At 41.1% G+C, this 6,000-nt stretch overlaps 1 protein-coding gene across 4 annotated transcripts in view; it reads left to right on the top strand.

Moving 5' to 3' along the window:
- The first annotated feature begins 376 nt into the window (after positions 1 to 376).
- CDH18 (cadherin 18) overlaps positions 377 to 6,000 on the top strand; it is a 614,393-nt gene continuing 608,769 nt past the window's right edge. For 3 of the 4 annotated variants that reach the window (XM_083623835.1, XM_083623834.1, XM_083623830.1), the window contains exon 1: positions 377 to 761. The gene's annotated coding sequence lies outside the window, so the exon portion shown is untranslated. Of the gene's footprint in view, positions 766 to 6,000 lie in introns of all 4 variants that reach the window. The other variant, XM_083623832.1, reaches the window with a different exon arrangement.

The following is a 6,000-nucleotide window of genomic DNA, read 5'->3' as shown; positions in this document are numbered from 1 at the left end:
CAGGGTTTCGGACTAGAATAATTATAATGCTCCGCATCTGTCCTGCAACTCCAGAAATCAGACTGAAAGTGTGTGAGGGCATGAGGATATTTTAACCCCAGCACACAAAACATTCAGCCTTTAACAGGTCCTGCAGGCAGTGCAGGCTGGAGAGGCAGACATTCCCACCTTTTTACCTGACCTGTGCTTCTTAAACTGACACTTGCCAGAGCGAAATTGGACGCTGTGTTTTGAGAGAGACAAATCCAGCTTTGAATGCAGCATCTCCTATTATCTCCCTCTTTCTTTCTAGGAGGATTGGGTAACAGTGTAAAAATTTCCTGGTTTTAAACTCTTACTGTTTTTGTGCTGCTCTTGGAAAAAGACCCTGGCCTATTGATTGGCTGTTTAAACGGGGGCCTGTTGGATCCAAATAAGCTGGATTGATTATACAGCAGCAGAAGGAGCTGAGTGCACAGTGAGCGTTGAGGCGAGGAAGCAAGAGAGAGAGAGAGAGGAAGAGAATATGTACTATGGCATCAGTATGTAACTGCTGGAGCCAGATAATCCTGCTACCTAGCTCCCTCCGTGGACAACTTACTGTGCAGCTTTCTTCCTTCGTGAGAGGATGCCAGCCGTATGCCGGTGAATCAGCTAATAGGACTGGACCTTGGAATAGTTCATTTGACTTATAATCTGTGTCTTTGAATTGAAGATTCACTACTGACAACAAGCCTGGGGTCAGTAAGCCCCCTCAGAGCTGAAGATGCTTCTTGAATAAGGTAAGTTTAAATATGTGCCCTTATCACTGGGATGTGATTAAGCTGCAGGTAGTACAAGCCTGGCATTTTTGCATCCTTAAATGTACAGGCTTGCCTGTGTGTGGGAGAGCAAGAAAGAGAAGTACTATGTATAGCAAGAGGGGAAAAAACAAACTGTAAAGGGGAATAATGGTTGTTTAACCTCAACCCAATAGTAGTGAAATGATGCTCCGCTAACTCCTTGGGAAATGTTTTGCTAGCAAACTCCCCCCACAGCCCCATAAGCAGCATATGGGGGTGGACAACATGATAAGATGTTTTATTTCTGTGATTTTATTTATTCTTTACTAGTCTAGCTGTACTTGTCAAATAGCTTGCTTTGGGGGTGGGGTATTTTTTACTGCTGTTTTTGCTGGGCATTTGCAACTGCTTTAAAACAAATCTGTCACTTGTGAACTTAACTCCCGTGCAAAAGCAACTGTTGTTGGTTGTCTAAAAATAACATGGCTTGGCAGGTCCAATAAATGGTGCCCTAACACTAGAATGCATCTGCCTGCAGAGACCAGATCAATATTTCTGAGACAGCATGTGAATCCCATGAGGTTATGATCTTGTGTCTTCAATTTCTGGAGCATTTGTCCCATTTCTGAATGGATTGCCTATTCTCATGGGCGAAAACGACAGGTTTTGCTTCACCTGCAAAATTGTCGAGATTGGAAGGAAATACTTTCCTTAGCCCCATCTGGAAACTCACAGATGTGAGGGGAAATTCTCTCTGTAAGCTGTGTGGACATCAGGAGGCTGCTTGATTTTGGTTTGTGTAGGTGATGGGTGTATATAGAGTTAAAGCAGTATCACTTCAGATTAATAGGCTTTGCATTATGTTAATCCAGCTGTGCTGATCTGCATCACCTTTTAAATATCACCTAGTCTGCTTATTCTGCTGCTTATGATCACAGCCAAAAGGGTTTTGTGTTCTCTTTTTTTGATGCTGCTTAATTGCTAGGATTTCTTCTTATGTGTAGAGAAATGGGAGTTGCTATAATGGAGCTTTTGATTAGCTTATTTGCATACTCAGCCACAACTTTCCTGGGGGTTGTCCAATTAACGCAATTTGCATAGCATGCTACCCTTACAACAGTGACTTCTTACTCTAAAAGGTAGTCTCACATGGCCAACCATGCTTTTATGCACACGGTAATTAATACTCCATCCCCCCACTCCCCTCCAGTAGATTAAGCTCAGCAGGCTCTGTGTATGCGCGCGCACACACACACACACACACACACACACACAATTATTTTTGACTGATATCCAGTTTTGTTAAAATGAAATTCGGTGTCAAAATACTGGTGTAGTCCAATGCTGGTCATATGTATATTGCACTGTGTTAACTGGCATTTACTTCCAGGTAGCAGCACATAGGATTTTCGCCTTAGTTATTTGTGATAAAGGAAATGTGGGTTGTGGTTTCTGTACACACTTACTCAGGAGTAAGTCCTATTGAACCCAGTGGGACTTTGTTCTGAGCAGAAACGCTAAAGATGGCACTTTAAAAATCTGAAGCCCTTTGATGAACCAAGGTATCCGTTTGAACTGCAAACTGGAGGAATCAATAACAGAAGGGTTTTATTTTAAGAATCGGTACAGAAGGAACACTTGCAACCCAAACACTTAACATGTTATATACAATGGCAGGCAAATAGGCTGTGGTACTGGTTGTCAACCAAATACACGGCTTTTTTTTTTTTTTTGCTTCCGCAAAACTCTAGGAACACTCTAGGTCCAGCCAAACTCTTATACCCCAATTGAAAAGTTTGATGCTTTAATGTATCTTATGGAAATCAGTGGGACTGAAACCTGAGCTAGCTGGATCATGCTTTAAGTGTGTGTTGTGGTCATATTTTAGAAAGAGGAACGCTGACTTACCTGTATGTAGTATATATGCTGTATGTAGTATATAAAGCTTTTGAAATCCACTTTGCATTTATGCAGTTGCACAGATCAGCATCATTTAAGCAGGACTGTAATAGCCTTGTTTACATTATGAAGAGGCTTGATTTAAAACCAACATATCCTTGGGGAAGGGAGGATACCACACAAATGGGCTGAGGAATATTTCCTGTCTCTGTCTCGTGAGGTGGACTGGTTGTGGCATCCTGCACATCATGTCAAATATAGTGAAGTCTCTCTCTTTTACATTTCCTGCATTGGATATCATTTAGATGAAGTGCTGTGGTGAAGCTTCATGACATAAATTTCTCTGCTCTCTACATTGGGCATCCTTGGTCATTGTGTCTGGGCTCTTTAAGGACAACATATTACTTATCCTGGGGAGATTTGCTTTTTCTTCACTGTCTGCGAAAGAATCCCTCATAATAATTAGCAATGTCACTTTGCAGCAGAGGGAATATAATTGACTCCCACTCATACACAGTGTCTAAAAACATTACCACTATGATATGCACACTTGGGTAACTAAAAAGAAAATGGAGCTTCTATAAGGATTTTTAAAAACTAAAGATATCAGGCATGCTCTTTACTTCTGTATGGTAAAGCTAATATGGATTGGAGAGTTTTTCAAGGATGACTGAAAGCACATGTGTTCTCTGCTGTTGGCCCTGTGATGGAAACTCCTAACTAACTATCTAAAACTGGTTTTACATGCTTTGGAAATGTCCATTTTTGCTTTTATACCTTTGAGCATAATCAGTCCGTATTTTGTTCTGATGTTTTCATTTGGGCTCACTTAGACTTCCCCGTTCTAATAACTTTGCCTATTTGGGAACAAATTTTCTTTATGCTGTGGAACAGAAAACCTTTTTTTCTTCCCCTGCAGTTAACTTCTTAGAGCCATTAGGGGGCTCTTTCTTCCTATGTTATTCACGCAGCAGGCTATGTTACAAAAATACAATTGATCCTTTCTGGCTTGCTTTACTGATTCTAAAAAGTTCTGCTTCAATTGGCTTATTTTAAATGTAGTGATACTGTATCCAGCTAGAAATATTTGTCCTCCTTGATATTTGATGATAATGAAAAAAACTGTTTCAGATGCTATTGAATCACCATACATTAATATATTAGGATTTTTAGTTCTTTCTCTCTCAATCTCTCCTTGAAAAGATGGAGCGAAGTGTTATATAATACAGCATAAACATTCTTAGCATGCATAGGATAAGAATTCTGGTATCAAAAGGTGTTTGGGAGTTGATTGAGGAATAGGACTGAGGTGGTTCTGGGTGGCAGGGATAGTTGAAGGCACAAACTGATGTCTGGTGCAGAAAGATTTGGTGCTGGAGGAAGGCATGATTTGGCCTCCACTTCAGGCAGCAAAATGTCTTAGGCTGGCACAACCCAACCATATTCAGTTCTTGACATCGTTACTTAAGGAATACTGGGTAGCAGAGTGGCCAGACCCAAAACATGTGCTCCATCTAGATGTTTGAATCTACTCTTGAAAGATGTGGGAAGAGAAGATACTGCAGGAGTTCATATAAAGCTAATGAAAAGGATGTAGTTGGTTCAGCCTACATAGGCCACAGTCCTTGGGTCACTTAGTGCTCGTAGTGAGACAAGAAGCTACAATATAACCTGGTTAGGCTTTTAAGTAGGTCGATGTACAAGTTTAAGGCAAATAATTTTTGTGCCCAGTTCATTGGGAAACAACTGTCTCATTTTCAGTGGGACATCCCGGATTGACAGAAGCTTCCCTTGCTTCCGATCCCAGTCCCAGCTGTCCTGTTTTGGCTCCTGTGCTTTGGCCGTGCCAGAGCATCCAGCCAAAAGACATAGCTGGCTTTGTCTCACCCTGTGGCATGAGTCAGTTGGCTCCCATCAGAGTGCAGGACCAAAAAAAGTTGGCCAGACTGGGCACAGGGTGAGGCCCTAAGAGCTTGTAAGGGCCCCTCACTGACCCAACCTGGCCATACAGTCATTTACTGCCCAACCTACTGGGCTCTCAAATGCTTTTTTGGTAGCAGAAAGGCAGTGTCAGCTTTGAATGGGAGCCATCTTTTATTATTATTTGAAAGCAAAGGAAATGCCACATTTATCTTCTTCTTTTTTAGATTATGAACCAGTATCAAAAGTCTTGGTTGTTTTTTTTAAAAGCACTGTATAAATATTACAGTGGTACCTCAGGTTACAGACGCTTCAGGTTACAGACGCTTCAGGTTACAGACTCCGCTAACCCAGAATTAGTACCTCAGGTTAAGAACTTTGCTTCAGGATGAGAACAGAAATCGTGAGGCAGCAGTGGGAGGCCCCATTAGCTAAAGTGGTACCTCAGGTTAAGAACAGTTTCAGGTTAAGAATGAACCTCCAGAACGAATTAAGTTCTTAACCCGAGGTACCAACCACTATACTAACTGTTTTTGCACTAAAATAGCTCTTCAGGTCTAGTGCCCAAAACATCTGAAAGTGTTTAATTATATCATTTCACTTGGGTTTTTGAACTAGAGAATTGCATAATTTATTGTTAGACTTGAATTCCAGTATTAGACTTGAATTTAATGTCTGTGGAAAAACAACAGATGTATTGGATTCTGTTTGTTGAATGATTGCACTTAGTATAAGGATTTTTGCTTTATGCATAAAATGGCTTCTTGCTATCGGCATAATACTGATTTGTTTTGTGAGTTATTCCATAGCCATGATAACCCATGAAGTATCAAGCTCACATTATTTTTGAAGTAAGTCTAAGTAGTTCTTATAAGCGAGATCATCAGCTTTGATAAAGTACAACCTCTCTTTCCCTGAAATTGCTCTGGAGAAACGAGTGAGCAGGGAGTTAGCTATTGTTGGATAGAAGCCTCACCAGCTGTTCCTTTTCTTGTCAATATATCAAGTAAGATTTGAAATACCGATGTGCTAAATGCAAATTTCAGTTAGCACGTTACAATTTTGAAGAGCTTTTCCCCCCCCCCCCCGCCCCTCTGCATAGTATTTCCCTGTGATAAAATGTACCCTTGATGATTTAGGACAAGCCCATCTTATAAGCCACCAAACTGAATGCAGCCATTGCCAGGTGCTTGACAACCATTTCTTTCCCCACTTTTGTAATCACAGAAAGGAACCAAAAGATGGGGGATTATTGATTACTTGCTGGGATCCTTATGTGCAGCTGGTGGGCTGTATTCAGCTCAGTGGGCTTGCTTTAGTAAATCCTGGTGGCTGAAAATGCACAAACGTTTGGGTATCCTGGTGAAAAAGAGGGCAGGGTTCCTGCACATTTTGATAGTTGTGTAGAAGAGGGGATTAC

This window comes from Podarcis filfolensis (assembly GCF_964270895.1).
Source record: "Podarcis filfolensis genome assembly, chromosome: 7".
In the NCBI taxonomy this organism is placed as follows: Eukaryota; Metazoa; Chordata; class Lepidosauria; order Squamata; family Lacertidae; genus Podarcis; species Podarcis filfolensis.
The sequence above is the reverse complement of the archived record's forward strand: the minus strand, read 5'-3'. Positions and strand labels throughout refer to the sequence as shown.